This window comes from Lampetra fluviatilis, chromosome 22 (assembly GCF_964198595.1).
Source record: "Lampetra fluviatilis chromosome 22, kcLamFluv1.1, whole genome shotgun sequence".
NCBI classification, from domain to species: domain Eukaryota; kingdom Metazoa; phylum Chordata; class Hyperoartia; order Petromyzontiformes; family Petromyzontidae; genus Lampetra; species Lampetra fluviatilis.
In genome coordinates, this window is record NC_136296.1 from 7,233,084 (window position 1) to 7,248,563 (window position 15,480).

The window sequence follows — 15,480 nt, forward strand, 5'->3', positions numbered from 1 at the left end:
TAATAAAAATAAAATAATAAAAATCACGACGTTTCGGAGGCAACACAAATCTTGTTCGCTGGGTAAGCATCAAGAACAGGGAGACAAATACAAGCGCAGCGCTGCCAGACCATAGCCCCGCGTTCAGTGTCGACCTTAATAGGCGATCTCCTGTCGATACCAGGGGGGTCGGCAAAAAAAAAAACAACAACAACAAGACATTTTTCAAAAAAATATTCGGTAAAAAAAAAACCCAGCTCAATAGTTCAAGAGCCGCAATGCACTGCGTGGTGGTGAACACGAGACGTCGGTCCTTAATGCATGCACGTGTCAAGAGGCAGTTCCTGAAAGAGCCGCATGCTGCTTCCAAGCCGCAGGTTGGCGATCCTCGGTCTATGCAGCAAGGCTCAATGAGGGATGTGTGCCTGCGTGTCTGCATCTACGCGACATTTCCATCGGCACGAAAGCTTAACACGGCGCTGAAATCCAAGAATAATTTGACTAATTTCCACGGATTTTTGCGGGGGGGGGGGGGGGGAGAGGTGGGATGCGACGCACATATCGTGCTCCGCGTAACTCGCTGCTTTTTGTCGTTGTTGTTGTCGTTGTTGTTGTCGTTGTTGTTGTCGTTGTTGTTGTCGTTGTTGTTGTCAGAAATTCGTCGCAATGCAATGGACGCTGATTCGCGAATAATGCGTTCATCGGGTGCGAAGCGCGGCATGAATTTGTAAGCGGAGTCTGAAGCACGCGGGCGTCAATCTGCTGCGAGTGTAGCGCACTGCGAACTCGGAATCGATTCCCAGCAACGGCTCTAATCATCAGTGGCAAAGCGGTATCAGAAGCGGTGCTCTCGGTCGACTGCCTCTCTACCCTTTGGGTCGATTGAACATCAAAGTGTTACCTTGATACGTCGTGTAAACTGTCAGCATCGGCGAGACAAAGGCAGCGCGAGGCGGGGCGGTGGTGGTGTCCACGCCACCCTTTCGTACGCCGCGCTGGCCTTAATAGGTGCTCGCTAACTGCGCTTGCCCCAGCGGTCCGTATCATTTACACGTCGGTGTGTTGTCTGTATTGCACTGGGCCGCTCTGGTTACACGCGCGCGCGCCCTGCGTTGTATGTCCGAGGAGCGGTGGCGAAGTGGTTGGCACGCCGCCGCTACGAACGCAGCGGCTGCTTGTTCCATCACGGGCCGTGCGAATAACCCGAATCAGGGACCGGGCATCCGACCGAGAACAAATGGAGCCGTGAGTTGCGGCCACCGATCCCGAACGATCGGCCCACGATGCAGACAGCCGCTGTCTCCACTGCTTTCGAAGTGGAACGGACGAGATCCACTCCGCTTTTATATAGCAGGCAATTTTGGTGGATGAACAGCATCTAAAGTTACATCTTTAATCCGCTGCGACGAATCCTTACGAAAGAAGAAGAGAGGAGGAGGATGGCAACGCTGTCAGCTGGTAAACGATGCTGGCGCTGGCCTCCTCTACGTTGACTCAGCCCTAAATAGGAGCTCTGTCAACATTGGCGGCGGGCGGTGAGGCGATGCGGGGCGAGCGTGCGCAGTGGAACGGGGCTCGCGAGAGTCAAATGACCCCTTTGTCGCGTCCTGCTGCCCTTGATGCAGGGGGGGGGGTCTGCAACCTGCGGCTCCGGGAGCCGCACGCAGCTTCTTACTGGACTGCTTCGTGACGTTAATTTATAACAACAACAACAAACAATGCCCACCGTCTCGTCTTCACCGGCCACGGTGCCTCGGTGGCTCTTGAAATATCGAGGGGGATTTATTTGTTATTATTACCGAATAAAAAAAAATGTCTTCTTGTTAATTTGATTTCAACATCCCCCCCCCCCGCCGCTTTAATAGGTGCTCGCTAACAGCACTTCAGAGTCTAACCTGATTAACAACGTAATTAAAAGGGTCTTTTGTCACTCCAATGTTGGATGAAAGCCCCCCCCCCCCTCGCACACCGTGTCGGAACACGGATGGGGGTTTGACCGAGCTTGACCACGCCAGTTCAGTGCTGGTTGGGGGTGAAATACGAGCGGGTGTTCAGATCTCGCGAACAGGTTCGGACATCATTCGCTGGCGATGATCATTCGCTGGCGATGTTTTGATAACCGCGGGCGTCAATGAAACTGCAGCGGTGGGCCCCGTTCACAGCTCACCCTGCTAACAAACCGCGCCACCACTCTCCCAGCCGCTACAACGCAGAGCTTCGCGTTGAATAGGCTCGTGTGTGTGTGTCAGTGTGTGTGTGTCAGTGTGTCAGTGTGTGTGTCAGGGTGTGTGTGTCAGTGTGTGTGTGTCAGTGTGTGTGTGTGTCAATGGATGTGTGTGGGAAGCGGCTAGATTTTTGTGCAGCCCATGGGCTTGTTATTACCAACACGCTCTTCCGGCATCGGCGCATCCACACAACATCATGGATACATGCCGGGTCCAAGCAAGAACATCTGCTGGACTACATAGTGACGGACCAGCGGATGCGAGCCCATGTCCTTGACACCAGGACCTACCGTGGAGCTGATCTGACCTCTGACCATCGACTAGTCATCTGTAAGATGCGCCTGCCATTCTTCCACTCCGGTGGTGGGTGTACACCCAGGACCCCATTCCAACCAAAAGTGGCCTGGTCTCAGCTAGCTGATGAAAGTTGCAAGCGAGAATTTCATCATTGCTTGCAGCTGAGGTTGGCATCGTCCCCCACTCCACCTGATTTCGAGGGTAAATGGGCGAGGATTAAGACTGTGACTCATGCAGCTGCAATGGCTACTTTGGGTACGCGGTCCAGACCTCCCCAGAAACCCTGGCTGACGGAGGAGGTGTTCAGGTTAATTGAGAAAAAGCGACAGGCCCACTCTCATCGCCTACAGCATCCCACGTCAGAGAATGAGGAGGTTTACCGCAGCCTTCGCTCGGAGGTTCGGAGAGCCGTAAGGCGCTGTAAGGATGGGTGGTGGTCGCGGGTTGCTGAGGAGATGGAGTCTGCCTCAGTGGCCCGCGATCACAAATCACTATTTAACTCCATCAAAAAAGTAACCTGCAGCGCCACACCTATTACCATCATTAGAGGAAAAAAACGGTGATCCAATCTCCGACCCCCAGGAACAGGTTTGCAGATTTGCTGAGCATTTCTGTGAGGTCCTGGGGGAGGGAAAATCTCTCAGCCAGGAAAACATGATGGCACAAAGTGGGGATAACCCTGCTGAGGCTGCGGTGCCTCAAATATTGGAAGAGGTCACCCCCTGTGAGTGGCTGGCTGAGGTACCAGCTGTTGAGGAAGTACTGAGGGCGATCCGGAGTCTGAGACCAGGGAAGGCACCGGGCAGAGATGATCTCCCAAGCGAAATGCTGAGGGAGGGTGGCGTTTGTGCACAGACTGCCCTATATGACATCATAACAACAGTCTGGACCACTGGACGGGTTCCGCAGGACTGGAAGGATGCCCTGGTGGTCCCCCTCTTTAAGAAGGGGGACCGTACCGACTGTAACAACTACAGGGGCATCTCACTCCTCAGTGTGCCGGGTAAGGTCCTGGCAAGGATTATTCAACATCGCCTTGCTAGGCACGCTGAGGAGAGGCTTGCGGAGTCCCAATGCGGTTTCAGGAAAGGGCGGTCCTGCACAGATGCCATATTTTCTGTCCGTCTGCTACAGCAGAGGTGTAGGGAATTCCAAAAAGACCTACATCTCTGCTTTATTGACCTGGTCAAGGCCTATGATACCATCAGTAGGACTGGGCTCTGGGTTGTTCTTCGTGCTTTCGGAGTCCCTGACCCTCTGCTCACGATCATTAAGGACCTTCATGATGGTGAGCGGGCCCGGGTAAAACTACGTGGCCGGGAGTCGGAGCCTTTCCCTGTACACCTTGGGGTGCGACAGGGATGTCCTCTGGCCCCCACATTATTTAACATCTATTTCGACTGCGTAGTTCGTGAAGCCTTCAATAGCTGTACCGGGGGAATTACCATTTGGTACAGATATAATGGGAGGCTGATCGACGCCCGGGTGCGATCAAGGGATGGCTCCCTATTGGTCAACCACGTTATGTATGCCGATGATTTGGTAATAGCTGCTCATTCAGAAGAGGAGTTGGAGACGCTGCTGCTGAGACTGGAGCGTGCCACTAAGAGGTGGGGCCTTACCATCAGCCCCACCAAAACTAAGCACCTGCCTGGGTATTTTGTACCATCGGGCACTCCACCCCCACAACTCCCAATCGGTGATGGGGCAGTTGTGGAGAGAGTGGAGAGTTTCCCATACCTGGGCAGTGTGCTTATGACCGGCTCCAGTTTATCAGCAGAGGTCTCACTCCGAATCAGTCGAGCGGCAATATCTTTTCATCGGTTGCGTAACGCTGTGTGGAAGCTACCTGGTCTGTCGCTCCGCACGAAGCTTCAGGTCTTCTCGGCCACGGTCATTCCCTCCCTTCTCTACGCTTGCGAAACGTGGACCCCCCTAGTGGAGCATCTTCGCCGGTTGGAAACATTTAGGCTGGCCTGCCTACGATCCATCCTGGGTTTAACCAGGCTGGATTGTGTGAGGAGCTCACAAGTCCTTGAAAGATCTGGGCAAAGTCCCATCAGTGAGCTCCTCCGGCAGGCAAGGCTGCGTTGGCTGGGTCATGTAGCCCGCATGCCCAGCCACCGCATGCCTAAACAGCTTTTGTTCGGCCGGATCGAGGGGGCTAAACGGGCGCGGCACGGGCTGGAGAAGAGATGGAGTGATGTGGTACAGGAGGACGTGGAGCTGAGTGGACTTGCCGATGACTGGTACCAGCGGTGTCAAGATCGGCCTCAGTGGAGGAGGCTCGTGAAGGACGCTACTGGGCAGTTGGAGGCAGTCGCCCTCCAACAACAACGGAGGGCGGAGGAGCGACGCTCACAACAACGAGCGGAGCGCCGGGTGGCTAAAGCACAGCAAGTTGGCACAGTAGGGGGCACAGGTGGTGCATCAGCCAGTCATCTCGGTCATCTCAGTCAGTCGACCCGTGGTACCTGGGTCTGCCCCGTGACCTCCTGCCAGCGGGCGTTCGACACTTCACGTGGCCTCAGGGTGCACATGGCCTGGCACAAGCGTCGTGGTGACGTCACCGCCACTTAGTGGCGAATGGCGGTTGTTGTTGTTGTTGTTGTGGGAAGCGGTAGTGTAGCGGTTAGCGCGCTGCACTATGAACCTGGCGACCCGAGTTCAAATCTCGCTCACGGCCAACACCAGTGACGATTATCTGAACCTGTGCTGAGCCTCCGCTAGGTCGACTCAGCCTGAAATGAGTACCTGGTTTGGTGTGTAAGCATCGCCACTGGGGATACAAAGGCGGTCGGGCGTGGTGATGGCCACCCACCCCCTCGTGTACCGTTCCGGCCTTCATAGGTGCTCGTTAACAGCACTTGCCCCTACAGTCTGTTAAGTCTATACGGGGGATCTTTGTGTCACTGTGTGTGTGCCAGTGTGTGTGTGTCAGTGTGTGTGTCACTGTGTGTATGTGTATGTCACTGTGTGTGTGCCAGTATGTGTGTGTCAGTGTGTATGTGTCAGTGTGTGTGTGTCAGTGTGTGTGTGTCAGTGTGTGTGTCACTGTGTGTATGTGTATGTCACTGTGTGTGTGCCAGTATGTGTGTGTCAGTGTGTGTGTGTCAGTGTGTGTGTGTCAGTGTGTGTGTGTCAGTGTGTGTGTCACTGTGTGTATGTGTATGTCACTGTGTGTGTGCCAGTATGTGTGTGTCAGTGTGTGTGTGTCAGTGTGTGTGTGTCAGTGTGTGTGTGTCAGTGTGTGTATGTGTATGTCACTGTGTGTGTGTCAGTGTGTGTGTGTCAGTATGTGTGTGTCAGTGTGTGTGTGTCAGTGTGTGTGTGTCAGTGTGTGGGGAGCGGTAGTGTAGCGGTTAGCGCACTGCACTATGAACCTGGCGACCCGAGTTCGAATCTCGCTCACGGCCAACACCAGTCACGATTATCTGAACCTGTGCTGGGCCTCCGCTAGGTCGACTCAGCCTCAAATGAGTACCTGGTTTGGTGTGTAAAAATCGCCACTGGGGATACAAAGGCGGTCGGGCGTGGTGCTGGCCACCCACCACCTCGTGTGCCGTGCCGGCCTTCATAGGTGCTCGCTAACAGTGTCAGTGTGTGTGTCAGTGTGTGTATTGTCTGTGTATCTCTGTGCAATGTCTGCGTGTGTATGTTTGTATTGTGTGTGTGTGTCTGTGCACAATGTGTGTGTGTGTGCTTTCCATTTGTTGTGGGGGAACGGTGGCGCAGCGCTTAACGTCCTGCACTATGTACCCTGCCACCCGAGTTCGATTCCCGCTCACGGCCACCAAACACAGTTAATAGCGATTGTCTGAACCGGTCCTGGGCATCCCCTAGGTCGACTCGACCTCAAATCAGTATCTGGTGCGATGTGTAAATATCGCCACAAGCGAGACAAAGATGGCCTGCTTTTGTAGGTGCTCGCTAACAGCACTTATATATTTAAAAAAAAAATGTTTCTGGGAAGTAAGTGTTATTTTCCAATTGCCTCAAAAGTACAGAAAATGGCTATTATTGCTTTTGTACTTATTTTCAATGAGAAAACGTGGTGTGCATTTGTGTAATTCCTTCACGTAAAGTCATGGCCACAAAAGCAAAGTTTGTGGGGAATAACAGCCATTGTCTATACTTTTGAGGCATTAGCAATTAGAAACAACACTTACTACCCAGGAGCAAAAATCGCGTTACTTAGTGTAGAGTAGCGTGCTCACCGCTACAAGACCACACGCAAACACACAAACACGCACACACACACGCACACGGCCAATGTCAATGTTAACCATGGCTCTCCAAGCCACCATGGAACGTGAGAATAGGTTTTCACCTTTTTCTCGCAAGAAAACAGGTGGTAAGATGTTAAAACACCAAACTGAAACCTTTCACAAGGAATCATGTCTGCATTAACTACAATACTTGTGGTCAGAATGCAAACAAAACATACTCTGTTTAACACGTAGGCTTTCGCGACCAATATTATTCATAATAAAGTTTTTTGGGTTATCACGTTGACAAAAGACAAATAGTTAGGGTTAAATGTTGTGGTATCACTCTAAAGTAGTGAACTATTTGTCTTTGTCAACGTGACACTTTTTTGCTGATTGGCCGTGTCGGGTGGTGGAGGGTTACGACACATTTATAAATAACGCGATCTAACCCAAAAAACGTTTATTATAAAAACGTACTCTGATAATATATGCATTGTAATTTAAACTGATTGGTCCACATCATAGACAGCTTTCTTTTGAGCCTCGTCTCAAAACGGTGTTAGACCAGAGGACGCCAAAAGGCGTACACAGCACAAAGACAACGCACTATCAGAGTATGAGAGCTCGGGTTTGAGCATCTACATCACGGGACCTCCTTTGCCAGTACCAAAATATGATAAAAGGTTTTCCCCTTTTTCTGACAACAAAACAGGTGTTAAGATGTTTATCAATCATCGCGGGCGTGCAGTGTGCACACAACTCCATTAGTGTTGGATCGGACATAGCTGGCCAACGTGTCAACGCGTGCCTTGGTGCCAGAGAAAGAGAAAGTGCCGGAGTGTGATGGAGGCCTTGCTCCTAACCATCTTGTCGCCATCCTGTAGCAGCAGGTCGAGCACGACCTCTGGGAGACATCCATAACCCCAGCGCCTTCCACCTTCTTCGTCTTCTACCCCCTCGCTGCCGAACCCGTGGCGCTCTTCACATCGTCCAGCCACCTCATCGTCCGTTCCTTCTCCTGCTGATCTTCTCCGATTCCAAGCCGCGACTTTATTCAATCCTTCATATTAAGTTCACTTGCTTGCTTGCTTGCGCGCTTACGACCGTGCAAATATTTCGGTCGTTTTTTAACCCACTTCCCGTGATCCAATCGAGGTGACATTTTGCACACAGACTCGTTGTGCGTGACAATTTATTTTCGTGAAATTTTTTTTCCAAAATTTTACACTTTTTAGGAAAAAATAAATTATATTTAATTACCAATTGCTTAATGGTGGCAGGCAATCATCTGACCCATAGGTGGCAGCCATCTCAAGCCAGAGGACGAGAGGACTCTAGTCGCCACGCATATAAAGGATTTATAGTGAAAAACTTAGTTTTTACGGGTTAATTTTTTTCCAAAATGTTACACTTTTTAGGACAAAAATATTATATTTAATTACCAATTGCTTAATGGTGCCATGCAATCATCTTACCCATAGGTGGCAGCCATCTCAAGCCAGAGGACGAGAGGACTCTAGCCGCCCGTTTCAAAGACCAATGTGGGCTGGGTTGTGGCCCATTGAACACGCATATAAAGGATTTATAGTGAAAAACTTTGTTTTTACGGGTTAATTTTTTTCTCTTCCAGCCCTTCATTCCCAATTCCCTGACCGAAGTAGAACGAGTTTTTTTTTCTTTTTCCCTCCAGGATCGCGACTTGCAAATGTGGAAGTCGCGCGCCTAACTCGTCCCAGAAATTGAGACACGTTTGCTCGTCCGGCCTCTCCCCGGCTGAATGTGCTCAACGCGATTTTTTTCCAACCGGAGAGAGAGAGCGAGAGAGAAGAAAGCTGCCCGCACGCTTTCACGATCGCCACCGCGTGTCCCCGTGGGTGGCGGCGGAAGCCGATGAAGGCGAGGACCAAGATCTCGTCGTCGTCGTCATCATCTCTTGACGCAAATGAACCACGATTCCTCACTGGATCTCGTCAAAAGAGCATAAACCGCCATCACGCGACACTCCGGTCATCTCGCAGCAGCAGCAGCAGCGGGGGAATTTTTGGCTCGGCCGGCGAGCAAAGACGGCGGTCACCGGCATCACGCGGCGCTTTCAAATGCGCTTCTGCGGCCGTCTGGAACGCTCTTGCGTCCGATATTCAGAGCCACTGGAGATAGGCGCGTTTACATCTAAATTGGAAACTCGTCTCTGTAGAATCGCTTTGTGTGTTGAGTTTGTTGTCCTTCCCCCGCACCTCCGATTAGCACGGTTGACTACCCAGCCCTTGGGGAATGTAAACTCTCAGCTGCATTGGTTCAGCACACGAAAACTCTAAACTCGTTTGGACATTCAGCAGAGGTCAGTCTTGCTTAAACCAATGCCGGTGAGCTGCCAGAAGTCTACAGGCAAGGACTCTCGTATGCATGCCTTGGGGTTATTTTTTGAACAGCAGGAAGATGATTCTAAAAATACAAGTTAACACAGTTCCTTCTTTCCCACCATCTGAAACGAGTCTCAACAGTCGGAGATGCTTTGAGTGTTGAACTTCTTTCGCACCGTACGTAGCTATCCGTGCTCATCGCAGCTGCGGTGGCAGGACACCACTACAGTAATAACGATTTTATTTTCGATTTTTAGAAATTGAACCACTGTACTGCCAAGCAAGGCACCACCTGAAACGAGTCTCAAGACTGGGCGAGGCGTAGTTGTATGTTGAACTTCTTTCGCACCGTACGTAGCCAGCCGTGCTAGTCGGAGGTGCAGTGGCAAAGGCCAACGACAATTGACCTTTCGCTTATCAGAGTTTTAGGAATGAAACGACTGTGCCGGATTGGAGCGGTGGTGCAGTGGTTAGCGCAACGATAGCCGAGCCAAGGGCAGTAGGGAGGCGATGTTCGAACTGGTCGCGGTTTCCCCCCCCCCCCCCTGCCCCCCCCCGTTACTAACCTGCACTGGCCAGAGCGGTGAAGTATGGTCAGAGGACCCCCACGACCGACACGTCGCGGGGAGAGCCTTCATCCAGCAGTGAATTAACAGAGGGCTGCGATTTATGCATTATTAATCGTGGTTATTATCACACGGTACAGTTGTGTGTTCACAAATAATGTTTGCACGTGGAAAATTTAACCGTATTTAATTTTCCGTATTGTCCGGATTTACAAGACCCCCCCCCCCTCCATCGTATTTCAAAGCAACAGCTGGTGGGGTGGTGCGTCTTATAATCCAGCGTGCGACAACATTTGTATAATTATTTGGGTCTTTCAGTAAAGTCACGTAGATAGGTTCAAAGCAAAGAACAAAAAAACGACGACTGTTCAATCGCAGCATAAGCGCTCGTCACCCGATGACCCTATCTACGCGATGAACCCATCACCGTGACTCTACCGAAATACCCAAAGAACATGAATTCCTGCAGTCACGAAAGCGTCAAGATTTGACATTTACATAACTGCATTGACAGCGGGTGATGGCACGCGAGCTCGGTGATCCGCGAGAATGCGGCAGTGAGTCGGCAAACAAAACCCCCGTCAATTCTCTGGCTCGAGCCCGTGGTGCAATGCCCATCGGAGAACAGCAGCGGGCAGAAGCGGCTCTCGAAGCCAAACGCGGTGGTCGGTGGGTCGCCACGAGCTCTATTTGATGTCTTCAAATATCAAACTTAATTTGCAGCTTTCGTGACTGCAGGAATTACTCTTTGGTTCTGTCGGTAAAGTCACGTATAAAGATAAAATAATAAATTAAATACTAGCATACGACGTTTCGATTGCAACACACGCAATCATCATCAGGTATACATGAAATAGAAACACAAATCTAGTATACTTAGAAATGTAATGTAATACAACAGAGAGTCGGATAACATAACAGTCAACACTCTACCTGGTTGATTACGTTCTTCCTGAGAATGCTAAATTTGAGAGAGAGATAAAATACAGAACCAGATTGTACATTTCTAAGTATACTAGATTTGTGTTTCTATTTCATGTATACCTGATGATGATTGTTTGTGTTGCACTCAAAACGTCGTATGATAGTATTTAATTTATTATTTTCTCTTTATACGTGACTTTACCGAAAGAACCAAAGAGTCAAATTTCGATGTAAAGCTTTCGTGACTGCAGGGATTCATTTTCTTGGTTCTTTCGGTAAAGTCACGTAGAATGGAAATAATAAAATAATAAAAAGAAAACATTCTAAAATAATTCTCACGACGTTTCGGCCACAACGCAAGCAGCCGTCCTCAGGTGGAGAACAGGTCTGTCGAGAAGACAGGTCTGTCGAGAAGACAGAGACTCTGTCTTCTCGGATGATGATGACGATGATTATGACGACCTGTTCTCCACCTGAGGACGGCTGCTTGCGTTGTGGCCGAAACGTCGTGAGAATTATTTTATAATGTTTTATTTTTATTATTTTTTATTTCCATTCTACGTGACTTTACCGAAAGAACCAAGAAGAGAAAAAAAAACCAAAGAGTCTTCAAATATCACTCGGCGCGCCCAGCGACGTGGGCTGCGGCCTTCCCGCGGTAGTTACAGAAACCGAATGTCGTGTTCGAGCCTTGCCACGTGCGCGCAGGTATTGAAACCCGAGTGACATGTGTGTATGCCGGGCTTCTTTCGCACCGTACGTAGCCAACCGTGCACACCGGAGGTGCGGGAGAAGGACAACAAACTAAGCACGAAATGGGGTTCTAAACAAATTCGTTTTCAATCTGGATTTCAAAGTGCATAGCTCCAGTGGCTTCCTAATATCGGAACTCATTGATGATCTGGTCAAGGAGCGTAAACCATCACGGGAACTCCGGTCATCCTCGCAGCGGCTGCTTTTGGCTGGCCATCGATCAAAGATTATTTATCACCGCATCGCACGCTTTCAGATGCGCTTCTGCGGCCGTCTGGAACGCTCTTCCTTCCGATATTCGGACGCCACTTGGAGCTATCCACTTTTAAATCGATTGAGACCCCATTCCTTGAGAACTAATTGTTTGCTGTTCTTCCACCTGCACCTCCGTTTAGCGCAGTTTGTTACGTAAGTTGGGAATTAACTTCAACATGTATCAGAATTAAAGTATTTATTCATGCTGGAGGAATCCGATGAGCTACAGAGACCAGGATAGGGAGACAATATTGTCAGCTGGCTGCTCACTCCTCTATATGTCCCTCCACGTAACATTTGTCTATAAAAAAAAAATGTTTTACTAATCTCATCAGCCACACGGCCTTCTGGCAATGCACAACTACAGCAACATTGGCTCATCAATAAGTTCACTGTGAATCGATTTGCACATTCATTGTATCATCAGCACAAGCCAGGCTTGCTTGAATCACTCATGCTGCTGAACTGCCAGATGTTAAAGGCAAGGACCATCGCATGCGTGGGGATTTCTCCGGGCACTTAGGAAATCACTCGCTCGACCAGATCAAAACTCGCATGCTACTGTTGTTAGCCGTGGCTGGGAATCGAACTCGTTCTTTATATGTTCCCGATCTCGGAGACGAAGCAGGGTTTTTGCCTGGCTCGCACTTGCGGATGGGCGTATGGCATCAACGTATAATTGTAATTGGAACAGTCCAAGACACCGCTTTATCAGGATTTGTTTTGACTCACAGCAACATTCAACTCGCCTTATTAGATAATTTTAACCTGTTCCTCGGATTATATGAAAAGAGCGTGCAATGATTTAGGAATGTAAGTCCCACTGAGCCACAGAACATTTTTTTCAGAAGCGTCCTGGCCACAAATGATAGCTGAACGAAGTGGCTTACCATGTGGAAATATATTGGTGCCACGTGCTCTTAAACGCGTGATGTCGATTCTAATCGTGGAGGGAAACCCCCGGAGGACCCGGAGAAAAATCCACGCGACCACGGTGAGAGAGAGAGAGAGAGAACACGTACACTCCAAATATACACGCATCGCCACAGTCGGGATCGAACCCACGATCTCCTGCGTACCAGGCGAGGTAGTTGACATATCTAGATTTGAAGCTTTCGTGACTGCAATGATTCATATTCTTAGGTTTTTTCGGTAAAGTCACGTAGGTAAAACATTAAAATTAATAGAAGTAAAATAAAAATCACGACGTTTCGGAGGCAACACAAGCTTCCGTCTTCAGGTGGAACCGTCACAGCCACGACAGCTGTATCAAGTAAATGAGAGATTGCAGGAGCTACCATTCCGTTTATATAATGGTTCCACCTGAAGACGGAAGCTTGTGTTGCCTCCGAAACGTCGTGATTTTTATTTTATTTTACTTCTATTAATTTTAATGTTTTACCTACGTGACTTTACCGAAAATAACCTAAGAATATGAATAAGTTGACATATCGCCAGCGAGGCGACATGTCAACTACCTCGCCACGCGGGACAGTGTCACGAGGAGCTGCGACTCTCGCCAAGGCATTTTGAAACCGCCACAAGCGCGTTCGATGTCAGGTGTTGGAGCTCAGTGCTTCTTTGCTTCAGTCCTTGCGGGCTCTTCCCGCGGTGTAGCCGGCCACTTGATCCCATCGTCCGCCGTTGGCGGTGGCAGGCATCGGTGCACCAATAGGTTTGGGTAAAACGCGGTGTTCATGCGTTGGGCAACGCCGTATGCAGGGTAGTGGAAGCCATCAAGGGGCTCTTTCGAACGTTCCTCCAGATGTCGCGTTCCATCGCCCCGAGCCAGCACACTTTCTCCTGGGTAGGCACGGCGCCACGACGACGATGATGATGACGACGACGATGATTATGATGACGATAATGATGATGGTGACGATAATGATGATGACGATGATGATGACGATGATGATGATAATGATGATGACGATGATGATGATGACGATGATGACGATGATGATGATGATGATAATGACGACAATGATGACGATAATTATGACGACGATGATGATAATGACGACGATGATGATGATGATGATGACGACGATGATGATGATGATGATGACAATAATGATGATGATGACGATAATGATGATGATGATGATGACGATGATGATGACGATGATGATGATGACGACGATGATGATGATGACGATGATGATGACGATAATGATGATGATGATGATGATGACGATGATGATGATAATGACGACAATGACGACGATGATTATGACGACGATGATGATGACGACGACGATGATGATAACGATGATGATGATAATGACGACGATGATAACTGAGCACCGGGGTTGGGCTTGGGCTTCCCCTTGCACGGTTCGGCTTCTGTCCCAGATCTATGTTCGACAAGCCCGCATTGGTAAGGCGAGCCGTTGCAACGTCTGATTGAAGGCGAGCAGCACCGCTCCGTGAATGGATGGATCGACTTGCCGAACTGTCAACGGATGGACCCGGGAAACGAGAAGGAAGCGTGAGTTTGGATCTTCGCGCTATTGAACAAGCAGCGATCAAACTCCTATTATGAACGTGTTATCGACGAATGCGTTGGGAGTTTTCATGTTCGCCAGTTGTGAAAACAAAAACTCGACGTGCGTTCGACCCCTGCGCGTTTCCCAATCAACAGGACTGTGCCGTCCGCCGTTAGCTATTTTACACGCGAGTTGAGAATATCGATGTCGGCATTTACGACCGCTGGTTTCAAAAACACCACCGGCATCACCAAGCAAGACGCCGCGCTGCAGCAATAACCACGCAACGCGTCGCGAGAAAGCGCGGTCAGATTTTGCCTCGGTTCTTTGCGCTCGCGCGAGAGCGCACGCAAAGCGGGTAGCGGACTGCATCCAAATTTAAAATCGTCGGGTCGATCGTGAACCACTTGTCCTTTGTATATTCTTGGGTTTTCTCTTGGGTTTTTTTCCACTTGTCCTTTGTATATTCTTGGGTTTTTTCTTGGGTTTTTTTCCACTTGTCCTTTGTATATTCTTATATTCTTGTGTTTTTTCTTGGGTTTTTTTCCACTTGTCCTTTGCATATTCTTGGGTTTTTTCTTGGGTTTTTTCTTGGGTTTTTTTCCACATGTCCTTTGCTCATACGAGGCGGCCGCAAACATGACCCAACAAACTCCAAACAAATTCCCCACCCGCCCACCCGCCCAGCCGCCCAGCCACAATCACCAACCAGCATCCACCTCTCCACCCAGACACGCGGGCGGCACAGCCACGCAGCAGCTGCGCTTCAATGACCCTTCACGACATTCGAAAAGAATCCTTAATTATGAACGCACGCATTAATCACGTTGTCCGTCTACTGGACGTCAAAGGCAAGTAGAGGCTGTCGCAGGGTCCGAGAATTCACTCGAGTTGTGTTCTCTGTCTCTCTCGCTCTTTCTCTCCGAGTTGTCTCACTGCGTGTTTCACAGCGGCCACGTCAATTGTTATTTTTTTTGCCCGTGCCTGGTTTTTGTTGTTTTTGTTGTTGTTGGGCACTTGTAGTTCCAACGATGGAGGGCCTCGCGTGATGAACCCGCGGGCGCTCGCTCCCTCGTGTTGCTGAGCTGGCCTCGACCACCGCTCATGGCTTTTGTAAAGACGAGATGGGCCCTCATCTTCCTGCTTCTGTACCTGAGCTGGCGCGAAGGTAAGACTGCCCCCTACCTCGGCATCGTCCGTGCGAGTGTCAGCGACAAAGAGCGTTTCGCTTGCTTAAGCCGATTCTCATCCGTGAATTGAAGTGGACATATTTGATGCAGCGGACAATCACGTTAGTTTCGCTTACAACGGTTTTTCTTCCCACTTAACTTATCAATATTTGGGGCACTACTTTCTTATAACTCACTACGACAAATTCCAAGGTGACAAAGTCATCACGGCCAAAGTTGGTGATGCGACCG